The following is a 21,637-nucleotide window of genomic DNA, read 5'->3' on the forward strand; positions in this document are numbered from 1 at the left end:
ACAGAACTGTCCCAGGATCTTTCAGAAAAGGATGAAAGGATTGGGAGAGAGAAGCAGAAGGGGTGGTTCACTTTTACCTCTGAGAGATCAGGGCAAGCTTCAAGATGGCAGTTGAGCTAGCTAGACCTTGGCAGAGAGGAAGCATGTCAACAGGTAGAGAAAGGTGTGAGCAAGAAAGAAGGTTGGATATTTTCCAAGCTAATAAAAAAGTAATTCTCTTCCTTTATATGTCTGATAGTCATAGACTTGGGTAAAAATAGTTCACATCCACATGGGGCTTTTAAGATTTGATTGCACATATTATCTCATTTGATCCTCACTTTGAGCTATTAGGTAAAGTGCTATTATCATCCTAGAAGACAACTAGGTGGCATTGTGAATAGAGTGCTGGGCTAGGAGTTAGTGAGACTTGAATTCAAATCCAGCTTCAGACACTTACTAGCTATGTGACCCTGGACAAGTTGCTTCGCTCTGTGTGCCTCAGTTTCCTCATCTGTAAAATGAACTGGAGAAGAAAATGACAAGTCACTCCAATGCCTTTGCCATAAAATACATAAATGGGGTCACAAAGAGTCAGATTTGATCAAACAACAATATTTTAAAAATGAAGAAACTCAGGCTTGGCAGGTTAAACGAGTAGAATTAAATAAAAAGAAAAGATGTAAAGGAGAGGGACTCAGGGTCCTAGAATGGACAGGGTTCTAGTATGACAGGCAACGGATCAATCTAAGTGGAAGCTGTTTGTCCTTTCTTGTCTATTGGCAATGGCGGAAATACCTTGATTTTTCTTTGCATCTTCTTTTTTAAAAATTAAAAAAGACTTTTAAAAATTGTATTTGCATCTTCAGAATCTCCATAGGTTAGAGGAATTTAGTTCTAAAGTTGGAAGGGACCTTAAAGGTCATTTAGTACAACCTTTCCCCTTATTTTACAAATAAGGAAACTGAGACACACCCAGAGGAAGTGACTTGACCAAGCTTTGTTGTTATTTAATCTTTTCAGTTATGTCTGATTCTTATGGATCACATTTGGGTTTTTTTGTTTGTTTTTGTTTTGGTTTTTTTTCCACAAAGTAGTAGCTTCTCCTTTCCTACTCCATTTCCCTCTGCAGCTCACTTTATAAATGAGGAAACTGAGGCAAACAGGGTTAAGTGACTTGACCAGGGTCACACAGCTAGGACTACATTTGCACTTAGGAGGATGTATTCCTTTCTCCAGGCTCAGCACTGTAGCACCATCTAGATGCCATGAGTGATAAGTGGACCAGTTGGAATTTGAACTTGGGTCCTTTGAATCCAAGATCAATACTGCAAGTTTTGATGCTCAGGATCATACCGCCCAATAAGTATTTTGAGGTATAATTCCAATCAGTCCTTTCAGAGAGCACGCCCAGCATTCTGTCCATTACACCATTATGGCTTTTTATCATTTGAGCTGGAGAGAACATGGCCCAAACCAGCCTTCTCCTTCCAAAGTTGCCAGATTGAGACAAAGAACCCCAATCTCCTGACTGAAGGGAAAGGCCCTTCCCCAACACCAGCATGGTGTTGCTCTTTTGAACCACAGACCCCTATGAGATGTAAATTAAGGGAATATTACAAATCATGCTGCCTACTGGCTCTCCATTCTTCAAGCATCAGCCCTCTGAACCTGAGGGAAACTCAAATCATAATGATTTTATGATAGTGAAAAAAGGGTTAAAGCTTCTTTCTAGCATGACAACTCAGACCTTGGTGAAATCTGTGAACCAAGTTAGCCACTTTTCCTTGCAAGGCTAAGAGTAAACAAAATATACAATCCGTGGCTACTCTGCAGTTAAGATCTCTATCAGGGGTAACCAGGAATGAAAAGTTATCAGCAGGTCATCATCATAAGAACACTATAAAATATGAATATGGGTGATCACAATGCCTTCCAACTTTTTTTTGGTAGTAAGAATCCAATCTTACAAATATAAATTTTCAAGAATCAATTCAATGTGTCGCAGATACACAGATATCCTTATTACCTTGAACACCGCAGGTTTTCTGTAGGGCAGCCCCAAAAGATAATGATAGAAAACATAGTTCATTTGTCCAGCTGCTCCAAATAGATTCCTGGTGTTTTGGGAAGTGTTTGGCTTGAAACCCAAACTGAAATGCTTCTTTGATTTTTTTTTCTCCTAGAATTCCTGACACTATTTGATCTAATTATTCATAATTTGCAACACAGCCCCCATTGAACTGGGCCTTTGTGAGGTAGGGACAATTGAGGAAAAGCTAAAGAAAGAAAATGGTGTTTATCTGCAGCTTGGTAAAAGATCATGACCAGAAGCAACAGAAAAAAAATAATAAATCAATCATTAGTTTCTTGATGGGTATTTTAAATATTTAGCTTAAATTGTCTTCATCTGGACATCAGCTGTTTTCTCTGCAAACACCATAACTACACAATGCCGGAGCCTTCCCTGCACCAGCTGCAAAGTGCCTTTCGTGTTTTCAATTTAATGTCTTTTGGTTGGTAGTTCACATTAACATGGAAAGAAATATACAACTTGTGAGTTGGGAAAGCAGTTTTTACTCATAAAATCCTTTGATAGTTTAGCCATCTGGTCACAGTGAAAGAGCCTCATAAAAGAGGCCCAAATAAGGTGAAAGGTCATTTGCTTCGTGGGTCAAGGGGGCCTAAGAAGGTTCGCTAGAGTGGACTTTCCTAAAAGGATCCCTGACAAATTATTACACATGCCAAGACTTTTTTGGGGAAAGTATTTGATTACAGTGTCCAGGAATGTTGTTGATATTTTGCTGGGGGGGTTGTTAGGAGGAGGAAAAAAGGAGGCCAGTGGAAGGGGACGGCAAGATACTATGCTTAAAAGACATTTTCCCAATCTTAATATAGGCTGCCGATCTTTATGTCCTCCCTCTTCCCCTCTTCCCTCCTTCCCCCTCTCCACCCCATACCTGCAGACACATTCTGAGCATTTAGTTTAATTATGTTTTCTGTGCTCTGGGCAATATCAATGTGTTCAGAAGCATGTTTTCCCAGGAAGTTGGTAGGACCAGACTTTTTCCTAATGCTTTAAAACAAACAAAAAAAATTTTTTTTTTTTTACCCAAATTACCCTAAAGAAAACCTGAACACCCTCAACTGCTCTTATTTTTTGAAGTTTGTAATGAAATAGAAAAAGGAAACTCCACTTGTAACCCAGTGTTATTTCCTGCGTACATGTCAGCATAACTAACCATTTCATTACTTTATTTCTAAGTAGTAATCACAAACAGAAAAGATTCAGAAAAGACCTGAAAGAGATGAAAAATTAGAGGGCAAGAGAAAAACAGGGGAATTAACTTTGCTTTATAAGGTGTTTGATAGTAAACCATTATTAGCAAAAGTACAGTGTGGTGATTTTCAGCTATTGGTTTAATGTTCCAAATATATATCTTAGATAAAGAAATGCAAAGTGAAAAAATAGTGAATAGTAATTTCCTTTATTTAAAATTAGAGTTAGCTATGATTTTATACTTACGTACTTTGTAAAGAGGGATAGATATAAATTCAGAAGCTTAAATATTTTACGAGTAGGATTACTTATCTGATCTAAAAACATCTTTATTCACATAAGAATGCCTAAAGGTTTGCAAGACTTTAACTGCACAAGTCTGGGCTGATATGTAAAATCCCCAGATCACTGATATAAGAAGCAAGGCACTTTCCTCAGTCTTTTATTCATGAATTGGGGGAATATGGGTGTTGCACCTGATTATAATTGACATTACTTAGAATAGGTAGGGTTCAGTCTTCAGGTTGGCAGAAAGGTACTTTGCTTCCATGGATAAGATTTTAGGGATGCTCAAAATGTCTCTTTTGATCCCAAATATCTGTCATTTGGTGAGTCTTCCCTCTATATTAAACATTACTATACTGATAAATGCACTTACTCCTGGAAATGCCATAGTATTATTAAGTTCTTGAGTTTACTTTTCTCCATGATCAATTGATTAAGCATATTCGGTGTGCCTTGTACAGTGCTAGATGCTGGATGAGAAAAAGGAGCAGCAAAAGAAGATCCATTTTCTTAAAAGAAGTGAGAGAAAAGGTAGGAAAAATCAAATAAAATAAATTTAAAAAGAGAAAGAAATGGTGGGATGGGAGTTTGGCCAAGGCTTCAAAAAGAGAAGATTGAGAAAACCAAAGACATTAAGTTTCCTGACTTTATAATTTGACCTAAGGATATCCTATATGTGTACATGTAAATACGCCCTGTTTTATGTAAATAAATAAGTCCTGTTTACCACTAACATACTATCAAATTATTTTTGTCCCTAGATCTGGCTCTGCATGGGATCCTGATGCTTCAGCTCTATGGGTCTCAGTTTTCCCTTCTGTAGAAGAGGTTAGCAATCATGCTGTATTGACGTCTTTGAGCTGCTCTGAGAATTGAGCTAAGAGTTCAAAGGGACCCCAGGGCTAATTTACTTCAATACTATTATTTTAGAGATGAGGAAAATTAAGGTTTATTTAAGGTTGTGATTTACCTAAAGTCACATGGGAAAGGACCATCACCAACAAGATTTGAACCCAAGTGCTCCGGGTACAGCACCCATATTCTTTTAATCAGATGTGAAAATATTTTCCTTTGCTTCTGGCAAGACTCAATTTAGGTGCTGCCTCCTGCAGGAAACAAGCATTATATTATGTGCTTACAATATGTCAAGCACTACATTAAGCACTTAACAAATTTTATTTCATTTGATCCTCAGGACAACTGTGGAGGTGGGTGCCATTATTATCCCCATTTTATAATGGAAAAACCTGATGCTGACTTGTGCAGTCCCACAGCTTATCATGTATTAGGGCTGGATGGGAACGGACTTCAGACCCAGCATCCCATCTACTGGGTCACCATACTACCTTTCTACTGAGAAGCCTTCCTTGCCTCTGTTGATGGTTAGCGCTTTCACTCCCTGCTCAAATTCTCTCTTACTCATCTTAGAGACAGCTACACAACGTAGTGGATAAAAAATTGGACTTGAATCAGGAAAACATGATTAAATATCCTGGCTTAACACACAAGTACCCTCTGTCTTAATTTCCTCATACATAAAATGGGAATAATAATAGCAACTCTTTCTCAGGGATGTTTGAGTATCAGATAAGAGCAAATGATATATGTAAAGCACTTTGTAAATCTTAAAGTGCCATATAAATGCTAATGATTATTTTAGCAAATGTATCCTTATGATAGAATATAATCTTCTTGTGAAAGGGATTGTTTTTCATTTTGTCTCGAACCTAGCATAATGTCTTACACTTAGAGGATGTTAAATACATGATTGAATTGTTGAAACTCAAAGTCCCATATGAATTTTATAATGGAAAACTAGGTGTAAGTATCACAATACACTTTCAAACAAATAATAGCTGTAGTTTGTTTTTGTATCTTATTTGATCATATAATCTGAATCTTTGAAAGATGAAAAGAGAGAGAGAGAATTGTGGAGACTGAATGAGAATCAAAGCATATTATTTTCACCTTTGGGAGGTTTGCTTTTTCTTTCTTATGGTTTTTCCCTTTTATTTTGATTTTTCTTTCACAAAATGACAAATATGGAAATGTGTTTAAAAGTATTCTACTTCTATAACCTTTATCAGATTGCTTCCTGTCTTGGGGAGAGGGAAGGGAAGAAAGGGAGAAAGAAAAAATTTGGAACACAAAATCTTACAAAAATGAACACGGAAAACAATCTTTATATGCAATTGGAAAAATACAATACTATTAAACAAAGAAAGATATGAAGAAAGGGTAAACTTTTAAAATCACAAGATTGGATCCATAATTCCCCTTTTCTGGGAGGTGATCCAGCTTGGAGGACACCTATCTAAATTACCTCAGTTTTGACTGACAAGTTCTATTATGTGACTCTGGCCAAATCACTTTACCACTACCATCCTCATTTACCTCATCTACAGAATGGGAATAACACTACTTGCTCTATTTGCCTTAACTAGGTAGTCAGGAAAACTTGTTAAATTTTAAAGAATCTGCGGTCATTCCATTGTTGGGGAAAAAAATAAACAAACACACATCTTAAAGTCATTTAGCAAGCGTTTATTGAATGCCTCTTTCTCAGGGAATGCTATGGCCATATATGAGAGTCTTGCTTTTCAGGAGATTACAGTCAACCTATAAAAACAACTAGAGGACAATTAATTACAAGGTAAGCAAGCAGTGGGATTGGAAGTAAGGCAATCAATCTGGGTTCTGATCCTATTTTTCCCCTAATTAGTTCCCATTTTTCTAACTCATGTTGGATAGTTGGGATTTCATTGGGTTTGGGTTATTTTTTTTGATTGCTGTTGTTGCTGTTTTGGTTTTGGTTTTGGAGTCAGAAGGCTTGAATTCAGATTCTCATCTCTTGTATTTCTACTCATGTGACCTTAAATAAGTCACTTAATTTTGGTTTGTCCTTAGATTCATCATCCATAAAATAAGATAGTTCCTCCGGATAACTTTTAAAGTCCTTTCAGCTCTGGTTCTATATTTCTTTCTTTTTTTTTTTTTTTTTTCATTTTAATTGTATTTTATTTTTCCAATTAAAAATGAAGATAGTTTTCAACATTTGTTTTTGTTAAGATTTTGAGTACCAAATTCTTTTCTCCCTCACTCTTTCCCTTTCCCAAAACAGCAAGCAGTCCGATACAGGTTATACATGTATAATCACTTCTAATGTATTTCCATATTAATCATGTTGTGAAAGAAAAATCAAAACAAAAGGGAAAAAACCATGAGAAAGAAAAGTTTTTTTAAAAAAAAAGGTGAAAATAATGTGTTTCAATCCACATTCAGTTTCCATAGTTCTTTCTCTGGATGCAGATGGCATTTTCTATCCCAAGTCTAGTGAAATTTTCTTGGTATGATCCTATATTCCTAAATCTGTAGTACTTTACAGTAGGCATATTTTGATTTTTCTTTTCTCAAGGTTGAGATTATTTTAGAAAAGATATTGAAAATTCAGAGATATTTAGAGAGAGAACTTTGTGGGATCCCACCCCTCCCACTAACTTCCTTATTTCTTTTTTGGGCACCACCATACTTCTAATCACTGAAGTGTACAATACAAGCTTGAAGTCATTATCAATCCCTCACTTTCCCCTATTCCACATAGTGAATTAGCTATCAAGTCTTGTTGATTCAATCTTCACAGAATATCAAACACCTGTCTCTTCCTCTCCATTTATACTACAATCATGCTAATTTAGGCCCTCATTCCTTCTTTCCTGGATTATCCAACCAGCCTCTTAATTGGACTTCCTGTGTCTTACCTTTTCCTTTTTAGTCCATGGCTTCTAAATTGATATTCTTAAAACACACATATCATCAACTCATTCTTCTTCTCAAAAAGTTCTAATGTTTTTCTATTAACTTTAGGATCAAATATTGGCATTTAAATCCTTTCTCTCTTCAAAGTCTCTTTTTAGGCTCTTTGTCTAGAATTTGCCTTTCAATTTCTAGACAAACCGTGCCACTTTTTGTCCCCCATATAAAACATTCTATTTCCTATCTATCTCTATGCCTTTGCTGTTCCCATTGGGTGGAATATTCTTCCTCCTCCCTCTATCTCTTAGAATCCATAGCTCTTTTCAAGCTTTAGTTCAAAGGCTACCTTTTATAAAGTCTTTCCTGATTACTTCATTTAAAAGTTTTCAAAAGAAAAAAATAAATTTATATGATGACTTTATTATATATTTAAAAGGAATAGCAAGTTGTATATAACAGATTTGCAGTTTTATATGCAATCATCTTTTTTTATTGTACTATGTTGTGGAAATACTACTTTATTCCATAAATGATATTTAGAGAGAACTCATTATACGCATAATGATCACAATAACATCAAGGAAAATAATGCTAAAATACATCAAATCTCAGATGAATACAAAGGTGAAATAATATATCCTCATCTCAGTTGAAGTGATAGATAGCCTATAAGTGCAGAAAGAGGTGCTGTTGAATAAAGTCAACATAATGGCTTGTTTTGCATAACTTTTTTTTGTTGTTATAAGAAAAAGCTTTATAGATATGGAAAGCATATTGCAAAACAATAGCAATGAAGAAAAAAGTGAGATAAAAATTTTTTTAAGATAGTAAATTCTTTTTACACCACTCCATTGTGAAGAACAGTTAGATGGCACAGTGAATAGAGCCCTGAGCCTGTAGTCAGGAAAGCTATTCTTTCTGAGTTCAAATCCTATCTTAGACACTTATTAGTTGTGTGATTCTGGGTAAGCCATTTTACCCAGTTGGCCCTGATTTCTTTATCTGTAAAATGGACTAAGGGAAATGATAAAGTATTCCAGTATCTTTGCCAAGAAAACTCTAAAAAGGGTCATGAAGAGTCTAATGTAACTGAAAAATGACTAAATAACAACATAGTGAAGAGTATCTACAAAATATCAAATCTGTCAAAAGAAGACCACAAGTTCATGGAATAGAATGTGAACTGAAGCTTAGATATTTTCTATTTTAAACCCCTGATCTTTCAGAGACAGAATAAGAGAGAAGTTAGATGACTATCTAAGGTTATATAGGTAGTAAGAGCTGTGATTTGAACCTAGAGCCTTTGACTGCAAATCTTTCCAGTAGCCAGTGTGACCTTAGGAGAGTTAATTTTATTTAAATGTTTTATTATGCATCAACATTTCCCAGACAGAGATCCAGGGAATCTTGGTGTCACCTATAATATGAAAAGGCTTCCATGATAACATTAAATTTTAGTGCATTTTTCCTTCTAAAGTATTTAGTATAAAATTTTGTATATATCAAAAAATTATGTAAAGTAATTTTTTGGGTATGAAATAGTTTTAATGTACTCAATTTCCTCTCCTCCTCCCAATTTTACCAACCTTCAGATTCTTGAATTCTTTCAATATATTGATTTTAAGTTCTCATATTCCCTGATATGGTAGAAGCAATATATATATCCTAAGGCCCTGCCACATAGGCTTAGCTAGCTTTTCCCAAGGCCCTACCCTAAGCAGGCTAAGCTATTTTTTTTTTCTTAAAAGGCTTTGAAACTGTTCTCAAGACTGAATTGGCTAAACAAACTACCATGTTGGTGATTGATTTAGCCTTATGTTGTTGAATTGGGAATAGAAAAAACTAGGACACTGGGAGTTAACTGGATCATCCTTTAGGCTTCTCACTGGCAGACCATCTATCATAGATCATCATGAGCAAGGAAGATACACCCAGAGCTATGATGGAGCCTGCTCTAACTAACTGATTCTTGAGAACTTTGTTTAATTTTAACTGGGAGCATTTATACCTAAAAATCTGGCAAACTACAAATCAAGGATTGATGTATTATTTTGTTGGTTGCCTAGACCTAAAAAAGTGTTGGAGAAAATGTTAATAATTCAAATTAAATTTAAAAGCATTCTGGTACATGGTAGCTTAATATTTACCAACATATCCCTGGTCATGGCCCACCGAATCAATGCTGTATGTTTGCTGAGTGTTTTTTCCCTGATCTAAATAATTTTTCTCTTCTAAATTTAAGTACATTGCTTGTTAATTGTTACATGTTTTACAGGTATATCAGTTTATTCCAATCAGACCTGAGTTAATATCCTGGCCTGTTACATTTGGCCAAACTAATTTTGTAAGTATTATATAGAGCAGTGGTTCTCAAACTTTTGTTTTCAGTATCTTTATCCTATTAAAAATTATTGAGGATCTCTCCAAAGCGTTTTTGTTTATCTGGGTTATATTTATAGACAATTACCATATTGGAAACAAAAACTATTTTTGAATTTATAGACCCTCTAAAAGGGTTTCAGAGATCCCTAGGATTCTCTAGACCATACTTTGAGAATCACTGATATAGAGCATTTGTTTTCACTCTTCCTTTTTCCTCTGCTTCCCCCCTCTCAGTTACTGTTGGATCAATAGGACAGTGCTTTTGTTATTGTTGTAGTAAGTGACTTTTCTTGATAAGCAGCACATTTCATAGCTAAAGGAGCCTCAGCTATTTCTACAGAAAGTGCATAGAATTATAAAATCCTAGTTTTAGAGCTGGAAGGGAAGAAACTAAGTCAGACAAAAGTGAAGTGATTCAGCCAGGGATTTTGAGCATCAATGTATTTGAACATATAGCTAGGTCCCAATTAGTATGAATAATGAATCTCCTGAAGTGGTCACATTATTCAGATTCTAATTTGTTCTGGATATTTCCATTGACCTGGATTCAATTACCATATTTTACATAATTATAACTTCAAATAGTTCTAATCTGAATATGAGTAATTGGTACTAATGAGAACATAGCTATAAACTCCTTGAGGGTAGGAATTTATAGCAGTTATAACAAGCCTGTCTTGCTTATTTATATTTGTATTTTCAGGATTTAGCAGAGTGCCTACAGATTTCATTGTGTCTGTGGATCTCTGTCCATGAGCTTTTCTTGGCAGAAATATTAGTGTTATTTGCTATTTCCTTCTCCAGAGGCAAAAAGAAATAGCACACATAGGAAGTTTCTAAAGATGAATTTAAATTCAGGTTTTCCTGACTCCAAGTCCAGAGCTCCATTCACTGAACCACTTGGCTGCCTACAAAATAGGCTTTTTTTTTTTTTTTTTTTTTCATTCATTCATTCATCTGTGAAGATCCTTTGGATCTTTCAAGGTGGATTTTTTTCCCTTCTAATAAAAGAATTCGATGATTCAGCACTAACTTGGATTTATCTTTTTTCATTGCTGATCTAGCCAAAGCTTCTTGCATGGACTGGTGGTTAGATGGTGTAACATTGTAATAGGGTTAAAAGCTAAATATGTACATGCTAAGTACTATATTTTGCAGTTTAATTTACAATTCCCATTCTAGACCTATGGATTTCTTTTCTACTATTATTAATGGTCACAATATTTAATAAAAACTAATTTGTCACTATTATTTATACCAGTGTTGGGGTAAATGCATTCACTTAATTTAGGACGGTAATTTTATTTCTCTTCTCTTGATCTGGTTCTTATTTTTGCACTTTGGTTATCCGGATTCTCATGCAACACAGCTTTCTGATAAGACATTTTGTGGGTCTTCATTAATTCAGCTATAGTTGTCAACTTTCCATCTCTCATTTGATTACTCAAGAGTCTTCTGATGTCCCCTTTATGCATTGTAGTGTCAGGATTAAAGTGTACTTGGAATATATCTGTAATCGGAAGATAATACTGTGAGGTAGGTGAGGAAATAACCCCATCCTTTGGAATGTTTAGGTTTATCCCAAAGTGTGGCCATTCTTCCCCAGACCTTTCTCTCACCAGAAGGTCCAAAGTAAATGTATGGCCTTCCCTTGGTGCCTGACTTAACCACAATTTTCACTACAGAGGCTGAAAGCTTCAATGAAATTCTTTCCACTCTCAACCACTTTACTTAACTAACATGACTTGATAGCTTAAAGATAATTGTCGCATGGTTTATCAGTCTTTATTTAGAAGCTTATATGAAAGATAATATTCTCCTCCATTCAGCTCAACCTGCAACTAGGAAGTTTTGAACTGAGGTGCAATCTCAGACTTCTTGGCTTCTTCCACTATAATCACTATAAACACAATTTATATAGAGAAATTAATCTGAGAAATCATGATGATTCATAGTTATATATTGAACAAATTGGGAATTAGGAATAGTTTAAGGAAATGAAGGTTAAGATGTAGAAAATGCCTGTCATTTGCAGGCAAAACAGGAAGGGGATAATTTAATAAACCTTTAAGTTTATAGTAATAATAGCACTCCATTTTTAACTTCAACTAGATCTTTTCTCAAGCTGAAGCATCTGCCCCCCAAATGGCCAGGAGACTCTGTCCAGGACTGCAATTCCCAGAATTCACAGGTTAAAAAAAAAAAAAAAAAAAACAACCCTCGTTACCCACAGAGAAAGTCTGAGTACTCAGTTAAATATCATTTATGGAAATCATCTCTATGACCAACAAGGGACAGATTATTTTTCATGACAAAAAGTTAATATTTGCTTGTTCATTTTTACTTTTTTTTATGGAAATGTATTTCAGATATTTTCTTCCTGTGTTTAAGAAGGTGGTGTGTGTTGCCCTGTACACAAAGAGCCCTTTGGTTTATTTTTGAAATTTGATTTGGGCTGGGAGAGAATCAGAGGGTATTTGGTAACTGGGAATATATGTTCAGAGTTCCAAATAAAATAATGATTTAATTCTCTCATGGTTGCTATTAACCCTAGGACATACTGAACTCTTACTGTATAATTCAGGCCAGAGCAAGGTATTAAGGACCTATCAAGACACATGATACACTTTTTTAATGGTAGATATATCTACCATGGCACAGATTGCAATCCCTCTGTACTGTAACAGATGATTTTTCATGATTGTGGTGATTGAAACAATCACACTGAGGATAACCTGTTGATTTCGAACTGAATTGGGCTAAGTTGGGTCTTAGATGATAAACACACAATCTATTGCTGGGTCTGTAATTACTATTTCACTAAGTACTTTTTTTTTTTTTTTTTTTTTTTTTTTTTTACACTGAGACAATTGGGGTTAAATGGGGTTAACACTAGGAAGTGTTAAGTGTCTGAGGTCACATTTGAACTCAGGTCCTCCTGAATAAAGGGCTCTAGCCACTATACCACCTGGCTGCCCCTCACTAAGTACTTTTTAAGAACTTGCCCATGCTAGGCACTGAGAATACAAAGACAGAACTGACATAGTTCCTGTATTATAATAATGATCAATGAATGACTAAATCAGTAAGCATTTATAAATCCCTCCTAGCTCTGCATCATATCTTCAGGACTTTGACACCATTCCTCCATACAGTTCCCCATTGCCTATCAAACCTTGCTTTTCATCCTTTGAAGGCTTATCCTTCTTTACCTCCCTTCCTCCCTCAACTCCCCATAGTTAAAATGGAAACTCCTCCAGGAAAGATCCTGTCTTCTTTTTGCATATTTGTATGGCCAATGCTTATCTTGGTGCCTGGCGCAAAGTAAATGCTTAGTAAATGCTTATTGCCTCATTTTTGAGTCAGGGACTGTAATAAATGTTGGGGATAAAAAAGAAAAGGCAAAAATATGGTCCCTGTTCTTAAGGAGCTCATGCTTTAATTTGGAAGACATGTGAATAATGATGTACATGTTAGTATAGAAAATAGACATAATAATGATTGTAACAGTTAACATTTACATAGCACTTTAATATTTACAAGGCACTAGATAGATAGACTAAGAGAGAGACAGACAGCTCTTCCTTTACATAAATTTACTTCATGATCCTGCTGCTCAGTTGTAGATTGAACCAGGGGTCCTTAGCTCCAGCCATTGAAACAGCTAGAATTGCTTCTATTGCAGAGCTGGGAGAGGCTAGAATCCCTCTAGGGCAAGGGAAGGTCTATATTAAGCTGGCACACAGTATGTGAGTGTATGTGTGTATATATACACATAGACACACACATACACATATATGCACACCTCATTTTATTGTGTTTTATTGATACTGTATTTTTAAAAATACAAATTGAAGGTTTATGGCAACCTGAATTGAACAAATCTGTCCTATTTTTCCAATAGCATGAGCTCACATCATGTCTCTGTGTCACATTTTAGCAATTCTTATAATACTTCAAACTTTTTCATTAGTATTATATCTGTTATGGTAAATGGGTTGGAAGACTGAAATCTCAGCCCTACAGAGGAAAGGTCATTCTCTCTCAGAACTGTCTTGTGCCTTCAACTTGGAAATGAAGGGACATGAGGAAATGCACAATCTCAAGTGTGTATAAGAAATAATATTAGATCAATCAGATTCAATCTTTAAAAGTCTAAGAGAACACAATTAGAACCTGGTGCCAGAAACCAAGTAGTGCAGTAGATAAAACACTGAGACAGGAATTGGGCAGATTCACCTTCCTGAGTTCAAATCTAGCCTCAGACACTTCCTAGCTATGTGACCCTGCCAAGTCACTTAACCCCGTTTGCTTCAGTTTCCATATCTGTCAAATGAGCTGGAGAAGGAAATGACAAATCACTCCAGTATCTTTTCCAAGGAAACCCCAAATGGTCATAAAGAGTTGGGTATTACTGAAACTACCGAACAACTGCCAGTCACGCCCAGCTGAAGTCAGGCAGAGAAAGGAAATAAAGACACTGTCTGTCTCTCTGTGTCTGTGTCTCTGTCTCTTTCTCTGTGTCTCTGTTTTTCTTTCTCCTTCTCTCTCCTCTCCCCCCCCCCCCTTCCTCCCCTTCTTTCTCTCTCTCTCAGATGGGGCTGAGGAAGGGAAATTGCCATTGATGACAATGATCTCTGACCACTGAACTTCTCCCTCTGAGTATGTATTTTCCCTTCTCTTTTTCCCTAACTTTCCCCCTCAAACCCTCCTTCCAACAGATCTGCTTTTAATTCCATCCCAGTCTTAAACCTTGTGGATATCTCCTTGGCCCAGGAGATGAAAAAAAGATCTTCAAACCCTAGAAGTCTTCTAGGCAGGTCCAGGTCAAGAATTTTCCCCCCTTCCAGAGGGGACATTATACATCTACTTTCAACAAAGAGCATCAGAGAAGGACTGGAATGAGAGATAAAATATGGCTCAAATAGCTAAAGATTTAACCAGTAACTTTCTAATCCCACTACTTTCCCTATTCTCCTGGATAAATCACTGTCTCTTAAAAAAAAAAAAAACAAAACACCCCAAACCCTTTTTTTATTGGTAGCTTTTGCTTTTACATTGCTGAAATTCCCATCTTTCAATTCTCCCTCCCATGACCTCCCTCCCAGAAAGCCAATCCTTATAGCAAAGAATTTTTTAAGGGAGGAAAAGGAAAAACATTTAGAAAAATTATCAACCAAGCCTTCTTTCTCCTTTCCAGAAAGTAAGGGCTTGTAAAATTTCCACAGAGGATAAGAAGACATTTCACTTACTATAAGAATTGAAAACACATTTTCCTAGAGTGTTTATTAATTTATAATAATCTGATTAACTTGTTGACAGATTTTAACTTGTTATTAACATAGAAATATAATATATACATCATCTTCCTGTGGTTGATTATTGTGTTTTTAGTGTTTAGGAAATGGTCAAATGCATTTTTTATTAAAAAAAAAAAGCAAACCAAATAAGCAACTGTTTTCTCTGTTCTTATATAAACGCATTGAAAAAGTGAAAATCTGAGCTCTGGTGTGGGCATCCAAATAAGTCAGCAAAATAATTCTTTTTAAAGTCAAAGATATAAGCAAATACCATGAAAATAGCTATTTTTAATAAATATTTCAGATACATCCATTCATGGCCTTTTGCCCAGAAGTGCCACTAGAATTAGGACAAAGAGACTACGAATTTACATGGTTTAATAGGTACTTATTAAAACCAAAATATTTGTTTAGAATTAACTGCATCTATAAATGATATTAAAAAATAGGAAATCAGCCCATGTTAAAGAATGTGAAGAATTAATGCTGTTTCTGTAAGAAATTCACTATTGCAATTTGGGGTTCTAGGTGCCTTTATTAAAGTAAGTGCCACCTATGGGCAGGAAAACCAAGGAATTTTGCACCCAGAAGGCACTTTACAACACTTATTGAATTCTAATGGTAGTTAGAGTTGGTAGGGGACTTCAAACTCCATCCAGTCCTACCATTTTACAGAGGAGGAAACCAAAAGCCAGAAAAAAGGAAATTATGTGGCCAAGCATATACAGCTAGAAGCTGAATTTGGAAACATCCTTCCTGGCTATAGATGCCATTCTGTGAGCACTCAATTTGGAACCTGAAAAACTGAGTGAGGCTTTTTTTGCTTTTTTGCGAAATCAGACTTTTTGATTTCTCTTCAGGTTTCTAAGACTTTCTGAAATACAAATTAACCGTTCATCTGGAAAACAAACTGTATTTTTTTTCCAGTAAAAAAAATAAAACCAAAAACATTGACTTTGCTAATAAACAAATCTCTTAACTAGAATGTAATACTCTCAACCGAATATGAAAACAAAAGAAAATGCTGTCCAGTGGTCTTACCCTTACCTCACACTGCCATTTTCTTCATAAATATTAAGCTCCCAACAAGTAGATTATAAAATTGTCGCTTCATTAAATTCTAAAATAGCTAAAACAAATGACCCATCTGCAAGAGTGTCATATTTCTTAAGGTTGCTGTGATTAAGAATCTCCCTTAAATCTGTATGCTCCATTAAGCTCAGTTAGGAAAAATAATTCCAAGCTTTGAGAGACAATTAATATCTCACAAGCTACAACATTCTTGAATAGGTAGCCAGGATTTCAGTTACACCTGAGCAGAAAATAATGCTTTCTAAGTGTTTGGTTGCAATAGTCGTTCAGAAGTGAAGTGGGGGGGTGAGTGGATAGTGACAATTAAAAAGTGAGGATTATTTGAGTCAGTCATTTGCAACAGGTAAATGCATGTGGTTAACTTTCTGGAGTTGGGAGTTGGGGGAGAAGAAAAAAGAAAGAGGGTGGGCTTGAGAGTGAAAGGTCTTTATGATTTTTCCAGGGTTATGAATACATAAATAACAATGGTCCTGTAAGAAGGACAGAAGCTTTAGGGTTAACCTTTCTGCACATTTGTCAGTAACCTATTGACCCAGGAAAAGATCTTCTGTTGTTGGCTCCCTGCATCAATCATTTCTATAGGAAACATAAACACTTTGCCATTTAGTTTGAAATAAAAATTAGAACAAAAACCTAACCTAAAAAAAGGACTTCTGTTTTCCTTGGCTTTGCTACATAAAATATTAAAAGATGAACTATTTTTTTTTATTTAATAGCCTTTTATTTACAGGATATATGCATGGGTAACTTTACAGCATTAACAATTGCCAAACCTCTTGAGATGAACTATTTTTTAAAAATAAATTTTAATTTCTATTTTTATGCTACCTAAATTTCTTATCTCATGGAGAAGTGCTTTGTCTTTGCTTATAACAAAGAATTAAGTGTTCAACAAAAACAATTAACACATTGAAAAAGTTTGACATTATGAAGCCTTCTTCACCCACAGCCCCTGATTCTATAAATGATGGTAGGAGGTGCCTAAAAGATGGATTCTTATCTAGAAACTAAGTACTACAAACATTTAAAACAGCCATACATTGGTATGTGGCCACTTTGAGTATTCTTGAGTTTTAAGAATTATATAGGACTTGCTGGAATTGGTATGTAATCTCCCCCAAAGCCACTGGAGATCAAAAATTCACTTGGGGGGTTAGGAAAAAGCAAGATCTAATCTATTTCCTGGATAAATGTTATATAATAAATCTGTAATCATTGATGCAAAAAGAATGTTTATGATAGTCATAAATTGGTACTTCTGTTTGGAATTCAGATAGCACAGCAACATATCTGATTGAAGTTGGGAGTAGAATGGGACAAAAAAAAAATTTTTTTTTTCCTTTTAGGATTTGTCTTTCCTCCCGATTGTCTTCCTCCTTATTGGGATATGGGTCTCTATGCAAGGAAAATGGAAATGGGAAGTTGAAGGAAAAAATCAGGTTCATTAATAAAGTCTAATAAAGTTCTATTGGTCCATTCAAATGATCAAATTATAGTTTTAAAGGTATTCAAAAATCATTTGCATGATCAGATTATGAATATTCAAAAAAGAAAATCTAGTTGTTCATAGATTTCTTTTTGAAGATTAGAGTTTAATAGAATCCTATTTTCCTTAAAAAAAAAAACAGTTAAATATCACAAAATTTTGTTGTGACTGTACAATTTTCTTTTGGTTCTATTTACTTAGCATTGATTCATGTAAGTCCAGGCTTTTCTGAAATCAGCCTGCTCATCATTTCTTATAGAACAATAATATTTCATTACATTCATTTACCGTAGCTTTTCAGCCATTCCCCAACTGAGAGGCATCCACTCGATTTCCAATTCGTTATCACTACAAAAAGCTGCTACAAACACTTTTGCACCTATGGATCCTTTTCCCTCTTTGATGATCACTTTGGGATACAGATGCAATGAAGACTTTGCTGGATCAAAGTGTATGCAGAGTTTGATATCCAAAATAGTTGGTTCATTCATTTCACAATTCTACCAACAATGCATAGGGTTCCAAAAACTTTTTTCAAATGTGATTAGATAGCTTTCATTACATCTTAAAATGAAATGATTGCATATGAATTGAATGAGTATGCAGAAGAATTACAATTGATATTTTTTCCTCAAAAGAAAACCTGGTGACAAAGAAGGATACAGTATTATCCTAGAGTGGAGTTGTTTTTCTTTTTTTTTTTTTTTTTATTTAATAGCCTTTAATTTACAGGATATATACATGGGTAACTTTACAGCATTAACAATTGCCAAACCTCTTGTTCCAATTTTTCACCTCTTACCCCCCCCACCCCCTCCCCTAAATGGCAGGATGACCAGTAGATGTTAAATATATTAAAATATAACTTAGATACACAATAAGTATACATGACCAAAACATTATTTTGCTATACAAAAAGAATCAGACTCTGAATTATTGTACAATTAGCTTGTGAAGGAAATCAAAAATGCAGGTGTGCATAAATATAGGGATTGGGAATTCAATGTAATGGTTTTTAGTCATCTCCCAGAGTTCTTTTTCTGGGTATAGCTAGTTCAGTTCATTACTGCTCCATTAGAAATGATTTGGTTGATCTCGTTGCTGAGGATGGCCTGATCCATCAGAACTGGTCATCATCTAGTATTGTTGTTGAAGTATATAATGATCTCCTGGTCCTGCTCATTTCACTCAGCATCAGTTCGTGTAAGTCTCTCCAGGCCTTTCTGAAATCATCCTGTTGGTCATTTCTTACAGAACAGTAATATTCCATAATTTTCATATACCACAATTTATTCAGCCATTCTCCAACTGATGGACATCCATTCAGTTTCCAGTTTCTAGCCACTACAAAAAGGGCTGCCACAAACATTTGTGCACATACAGGTCCCTTTCCCTTCTTTATAATCTCTTTGGGATATAATCCCAGTAGTAACACTGCTGGATCAAAGGGTATGCACAGTTTGATAACTTTTTGAGCATAGTTCCAAACTACTCTCCAAAATGGTTGGATTCGTTCACAACGAGTGGAGTTGTTTTTCAAAGATGATGCCAAAAATGGTATTTGGTGGTCTCAAGAACAGTTGCAAAATGGTTATTTGCTGGACTTAGCATAAAATTGAAGTGGACATTAGAAGTTATTCCATGTATGCTATTTTTGAAATATTGGAAAAATTCTGGTTACTCCAGAACCATACATTGGTAGACATGAAATTTATATTTGGTGTTCGTGAAACAACAAAAGAAATTGTTCTTGTCAATGTTACTGATGATTATTCCTGGTGACTCTGGCCATCTGGTGATCCAGCCCAACAGAAAGAGAAGTAGTCACCTTAAGTAAGGCCTCCAGATGGTGAAGAAAAACTGTGAATGGGTTGCTGAAAGAGTGGAGTTTCTTCAAAAAGTGTGAAGTCCATGCAGAGTTGTAGTATTGATGGACTCAACTTCTGACCTTGGTCATTGTGAAAAAATTAAGAAGCTTTGTGGAAACTATAGTATTCCCCCTGATCTTTGAGAAACATCTGCCCATAAAGTTCCAGATGAAACTCTAAAGATTAAAATAGTGTGCAAAGAGGATGGTGTTCCTACTGAATCTATGCTATGTTTGGCAGAAACAATGGTTTTGGACCACTGATGTTCAACAATACTACAAATTCAAAAGTCACCTATCTTCTCTTTCCACTTAATTAGGAAGCTTAGAAGTCTTTATTTTAAAAGCCTAGTGGTCTTAGCTGTTCAACTGTACTTACATTTGAAGGAGAAGCTCAATTTGTGGCCCAAACATTTGGATTAAATAACTATTTGATACAGGTTAAACTTTGAACAAACATATTAATCATGTAGGTATTTTTGAAGCAAGCAAATAAATTGAGAATCCAGTTTATAAGAAGAATGCATTTTAAAAAACAGAGAGAAAGAAAGATTCTAATTTAACTTCAAAGAATCTTACAAATCTGGGAAAAAAGTGATTCTAAACAAATCATAGAAAAATGCTAACAACATTTCTTATAGTTAAAAAAAAAGAAACCACAGACATAGTTTTTATACTCAGTTTTTTTTTTTTTTTTTAAGTGCATGTTTCTTCTTTTCCTTCATTAATACCTTAAATGGCTAGAAAGCATGCATTTTACTGACAGACTCTTCCAGGTTAAATATTAAAGGGGTTTTACTTACTTACTTCATTGCCAATTATTGTATATAATAAAATTTCCATTTAATTTCAATTTGTTTTCAAAGAAACTAAACACTAATATTTGATAGACTACAATGTCATGAAGAGGGAACTCATTAATCTTTTATAGAAAAATCAACTGAAAATTTTTATGTAATAAAAAACCTAGTTATACATAATTCTTTGGAAGTATTAAGAATCTTGGAAAAGTCCCCCTAAAGGGATTTACCACTACTAAATGCTGGGGAATTTTTTTTTTCAGTTAAAAAAAACAACAAGGAAAATTTGACTCTAATAAGATTTCTTAAGTTATAACAATTACTTAAAATATCTGTGTCATTTATTATTACCACTAATAGTAGTAATAATACTGTTAATAAGTATTCACATTTTTATTGGTTTTAAATATTGGAAGAACTCTGCATAATGTTTCTGAGTAGTAGTGCAAGTATTTCTGTACTATAGATAGGGAAATTGAGGATCAGGGATAAAATGACTTTTTCAAAAACTTTAAAATTTTTTTTCAAATATATGTAATGATAATTTTCAACATTTTTTCTTTTTCTTTTCTTTCTGTCTTTTTTTTTTTTTCTGAGGCAGTTGGGGTTGTCAACCTTCATTTTTGTAAGACTTTGTGTTCTAAATTTTTCTCCCTCTTTCCCTTACCTCCTCCTTCTCACCAGCTATAGCAATCTGATATAGGTTATAAATATGTGCAATTTTTAAAACCATATTTCCATATTTGTCATCTTGTGCAAGAAAAATCAGACCAAAGGGAGAAAAACCATGAGAAAGTAAACAAACAAAGGTAAAAATACTATGCTTCCATCTGCATTCAGGCTCCATAGTTCTCTCTCTGAATGCAGATGACACCTTCCATCCCAAGTCCATTAGAACTGCCCTGAAAGGGATGAAATGGCTTACTCAAAGCCAGTAATTGTTAGAGCTGGATTTGAAGACAGGTTTTCTGGCTTTGTGTCCATCTTTCTATTGTAGCACACTGCTTTTCTAGAATCATAGTTTTAGAATTATTTATAGCTCCTTATCCCTTCTCTCTCCTGTTTCCTCCATTTTGATTGTCATCACTTTTATGTCTGTCTTAAAAAAAAGTTGCAAATTAATGATGCTCTGATTTTTTTTCCTGTTTAAATTTTCCCAGGGCCACAAATGTTTTATATGTATTTATGGATATATAGATATATACATAATTTCCATATACTAGTGTGAAATGATTTTGAATCTTAAAGTTACACACAGACTCACAGTTAGTGATAGTACCAAAATGGAAAGATCATATAATCCAACTAATCCAATCCACCTAATCTCCAATTTGTAAAGTTGGAGAACATGGGGCTCCTGAGAGAAGAAACTTGCTCAGAGATCACTTTAGAGAGTTAGTGTCAGTGAACTGG

General features: G+C 34.9%; 1 pseudogene; it reads left to right on the forward strand.

The window, feature by feature from the left end:
• Positions 1-2,431: 2,431 nt before the first annotated feature.
• On the forward strand, positions 2,432-19,987 carry LOC100919464 (annotated as a pseudogene).
• The last annotated feature ends 1,650 nt before the right edge of the window (positions 19,988-21,637 follow it).

This window comes from Sarcophilus harrisii, chromosome 2, assembly GCF_902635505.1.
Source record: "Sarcophilus harrisii chromosome 2, mSarHar1.11, whole genome shotgun sequence".
In the NCBI taxonomy this organism is placed as follows: Eukaryota; Metazoa; Chordata; class Mammalia; order Dasyuromorphia; family Dasyuridae; genus Sarcophilus; species Sarcophilus harrisii.